General features: G+C 45.3%; 1 protein-coding gene across 1 annotated transcript in view; it reads left to right on the top strand.

Annotated features, from left to right (window-relative positions):
* Positions 1–4,713, top strand: part of MXI1 (MAX interactor 1, dimerization protein) — an 86,246-nt gene that overhangs the window by 18,560 nt on the left and 62,973 nt on the right. The gene's annotated exons all lie outside the window — the stretch shown is intronic.

Below are 4,713 nucleotides of genomic sequence, written 5' to 3'. Positions count from 1 at the left end.
TTTATTTACCTGTGGTGGTCTTTTAATTAAAGTGGTGTAATGCGGTCAGGCCCATGGTTTGTGATCATCACCAGCAAGGGAGTTGATTCTGAGGCCACCCTTTCCTTAGAGAAGAATGAACCTTAAACAGAAAACAAAAGCAGGCTTTGGATCCCTTTAGAACGTAACCTGATATTCAATTCAAACATTTGGGGCCCCATGAATTAAAAAAAATCAGAAAACTTTTTATTTATTTATTTATTTATTTATTTATTTATTTTTAAGACCATGAATCAACAAGAAAAAGAATTACGGAGATGGGTAGAGAGCACAGGATCAGAGTCTGTGGGCCTGAATCCTAATCCTTGCTCGGTGGGTTTGATAGTGGCTATGTGGCCTTCGGTAAGTTACCATACCTCTCTGGCCCACAGTTTTTTCATCTGGAAAATGGAAAATGGAGAATGGATTGAGGAATAAGCTTAATGATACAAACTTCTATGAAATAAACCATGAAATGTTATTGGGGGGGGCATTAACGTGGCCTGTCCCTAGCAAAGTCCTTTTCCAGAATCCAGAATACCTTATCAGTTGTCCCCCCAAGTGGGATACTTGCTCCAGGGGCAGCAAGTGTCTTAGATGTGCATATTAACTGAGTCCTGCAATGCAGATTTCTTCTTGGATCCAAGTTAATGCAAAAAAGAAGGGAAAGGACATTCGAGAAATTAACACATCCATTATAATCACCAAAATAGGCTGCTGTAATAAGGGCCATTTAATAAAATTGTAAGAAGCCCTTTTCTAAGGGGGGAAGAGATAGGCCAGGATGGAAGTCAAGTGCAGCTGCTTGAGCCTCTGCCAGTGGCCTGATCTCACCAGAAAACTGAAGTTAAAAAACAACAAACTTCCAGATTCAGCGATCTCAGATGAACACTGCCTCCCCCTGCCGTTTCCTCCCGCCCCCACGTCCTTTTCTCTGTCTCCCCAGCGCAGGCACCTGGGTCGCTCGGTGCTTTTGCGTGTGGTTGGGATGTCAGCCGGCAGCCCTGGCGACTGGAGCCCTGGGAGGCAGCAGCTACCTCTCGGGTTTAGCATTACGTCATCCTTTCTAGACCCAAATTTATCTCGGCTGCACGCAGACCCGCAGCTCTGAGCTGCTGCTGACTTGAGGAGAGCTTACGCATGAAGTTAGGCAAGGCTGACTCACTGGGCAGAAGGAAAGGTTTTCTGCTGCTCTTCACGTTTTTGGGCCCTGAGGGGAGAGGCGGGAAGGAGGCTGCAGTTGTCGTTTTGGGGTGGAGGATGGAAAGATGTGTAACTGTTAAGGTTCTCCTTTAGGAGCTCAGGATTCACCCTTCCTCCCTCTTCCGCCTTCATTACTTGAAAACCCCCATCCTTAAAGATAATTGCAGAAAACAGTGCCCTGCACGGCAAGCATTTTGCACTTTCAGGGAAGTTCTCTTAAGCACCAGGTGTTACCAATTCAGTGACTTTGGACTTGTAACTTAACCTCATGGTCCCTTCCCGTTTCCATCTCTCCTGTCTGCAGAAAAGATGTATTACACACCAGTCTCCTCCATTGTTCATGAATCTGGAATAAGTCGTTTGGAAATTTGCATCGAGTAAACTGTGACAGAAAGGACGCCTAAGAATGGAGAGCTTTGCCTGCTTGCTCCAGAGGGCAGATCGTCCCCATTTGGGCTGTGTTTGTTAGAGGCCTGGGGGATTCAGGGGGGACTTTTGCCATCTTCAAATGAGGCTCCCCTGAGAGAGTACTTTAGGGAGAGGACAGAACCAGAGACTGCGGGTAAGATTCCAGGTCCTTTGGTCAGAAGGCTTTGGAAGCCTTGCTTTTCCTCAGCTTCTTCATATGCATTTGTAGGGCAAACTGGATTCATTTGAGCAAAAGAAGGGCCACAGCTGCCCCTGGATTCCTCCAGGCTCGGACTGGCGCTGAAGGATGGTTTGTGAGGAACATTCCTTTCCTGAGGCTAGAGCCCCAAGCTTTGTGCTGTGGGAGGCCCTTGTGGCCAATGTCAAAGCAAGAACTCTAGGAGTCAGCCAGAGCAGGGAGAAGGAAATGGCACCTTCAGTTGCTGTGAGAAAAGACCGGACTATTCCTGTACATAAACCTGCCCTTAACAGTGCCCACTGCCCTCCATCACCATCACCTCTGCTATTCTTCAACATACACAAGTGGCCTTTTTGGTGACTCCCGCCCTACTTTCCATTTCCTCCTCTCCCTCTTGGCCATGGCTCTAAAAGAAGGGCTGGTTAATTCATCTGGAGGTCAACTGTGAAAGGTCAGGCACGTGCACCACGGAGCATCCTGCTTTCTCTTAATAACCTGCTAGGGCTTATGATCTCTAGATTTTTTTTTTTTTAAAGATTTTATTTATTTATTCGACAGAGATAGAGACAGCCAGCGAGAGAGGGAACACAAGCAGGGGGAGTGGGAGAGGAAGAAGCAGGCTCATAGCAGAAGAGCCTGATGTGGGGCTCGATCCCATAATGCCGGGATCACGCCCTGAGCCGAAGGCAGACGCTTAACCGCTGTGCCACCCAAGCGCCCCTATGATCTATAGATTTAAACCCATGTGTATTTTCAGTTCGTATTTTTTTTTTTTTTTGATTGCATGTCACATGGTTTATCTCCCATTGGGGAGACTTTTATTTGCCATTAATCTACCTCTTTTAAATTCCTATAGTAGCTGTTAGCAATTTGGGATCTAAAGCTTAAGGAGTCTACAAGTGGTAGAAACTAACTTTCAACCTAATAATTTCTTCCCTCAACTAACGCATCTTAGTGAATAGCTATTTTCTTTTAAATAATTCCATTCTTCCCTTTACTCAACATGTCCCTTGTCAAGAGTGGTTGTGACCGATACCCAATGGGAAAGCCCAGATCTGAAGTGACCTAGCCAATCACAGAAAAAGTAAAGTCCCTATTTCAAAGTCTTTACAAAAAAAATAAACTCTCCTGTGAACAGCTTGGGAACACCTCTCGTATTGGGTCTCCCTGCATTTGATGGAACATCTATTTCATTCTTAAATGTGGTGCCAAGTGTAATATTTAAAGGGCTGGCACAATTTTGCAGCTTTTGACCTCATTGGAAATCTTGTTCACTTTGAAAAAAAAAAAAAGAACAAGAGTGAGTGTGAGAGAGAGAGAGGGCATTAAAATGCAGCATGAATCTCATGACATTTTTGAGAGTAAGATTTTCATTCTGAGATGATATTTTCTGCAGTAGCCACTGGAGTGACCATAGGGAAGGGAAATTCTCCCCTCACCAAGAGCTTCCTGTTATTTTGGATGTCCACCAGCAGGTTAAAATAATCAGGGTGGGAAAAAGTTATGGATGTTTATACAATTCCCAGCTTGCTCCTAGAGCATTCAACAGTTATGACCCTCTTGCCCTTCCTCTCCCTAGACCAATGGTTCTCAACTGGGAGTGATTTTGTGCCCCCGTGGACATTTGGCAATGTTTGGAGACCTTTTTGGTTGGTAGTGTGCTACTGGCATCTAGTGGGTAGAGACCAGGAATGCTGCTGAACATCCTACAAAGCACAAGTCTACCCCTGCCCCCTACCATCCTGAATTATTTGCCCAAAATGTCAGTAATGCAGAGGTTGAGAAACTCTGGTCTAGATTTTGAGGACTTGTTAGGTTGAGGACTTGGAAAGAGAATGGCAGAGAGGGTAGCCATTGGCAATCCTTTAAAGTGGTCCCTGCTCTCTTTAGCCACTGTTTTCAGTTCCTCTCTATGGAGGAGAACAAGAGAGGAAACAATCATCATAGCTTCCATTAACTGAGTGGCAGGTACTAATTTGCTGGAATTTTTTACTTTAATCTTCACAATAAGCCCTACTGACTATAGACTCCTTGAGAGTAGGGTCAATGTCTATTTCTCTCATTACTGTACACATTATGTCTAGTACAGTGCCTGGCACATGGCAGGCACTCAATGTTTGGATAAATGGAGTAATTTTACCTATTTTATACATTAGGAAAATGAGACCTGAAGAGTCCAGACAGGTAGTGTAAGTAGCAGAGTCAGGATTTGAACTGAACCGTTTGTGACTTTAGCACCAAATCACTTACCCACTGAATTATGTCCTTCACTTGCAACACCGGAGAGGATTTCTAGCCTCTAAAGTCACTAGCGAGGTCCTGAGGCAAAATAAGTTTTTAAACATACCATTAAAAAACCCCACGAAAAACATAACTACCTCTATGTGGAAGCCAAAGTGGAAGAAGGGCCTCATGGAAACTTTCTGTGGTACTGATGGGATCATCCCTTGTTTCTGAACAGTGATCTTGGCTTTTCAAATGCTGTGTGTGCGCCAGTCGAACAGCACGTTTTGCGATGGGGAAACTGAAGCATTGAAGTTACATGAAAAACTAGTAGTAGATAGAGGACTAGAACATGTCACTTAGATAAAGAATGCTCTAGGTCCTGGGCACCCGCCGGAAGTCGCTGAGAAAAGAGCTTCCCGGGAACTGGCTCAAATTCTTCCTTCCCAGTAGTAAAGCCCACATAACTTCGTAAGTCTTTACACCCAGGAGATCAAAGTCGAATGGGACTACATTTCCCAGCTGCCATTGCGGGATTCGGCAGAACGCAGGCGCACTGAAGTGGTGTGTGTGTACTACCACTCCCGGTGTGCAGTGGGAGGGGCGGGACTACATTTCCCAGGAAGCAGAGGAAGGGGCGGGATGGGGCGGGCCTGGGGGCT

This window comes from Ursus maritimus, unplaced genomic scaffold (genome assembly GCF_017311325.1).
Source record: "Ursus maritimus isolate PB19 unplaced genomic scaffold, ASM1731132v1 scaffold_7, whole genome shotgun sequence".
NCBI lineage: Eukaryota > Metazoa > Chordata > Mammalia > Carnivora > Ursidae > Ursus > Ursus maritimus.
The sequence above is the reverse complement of the archived record's forward strand: the minus strand, read 5'-3'. Positions and strand labels throughout refer to the sequence as shown.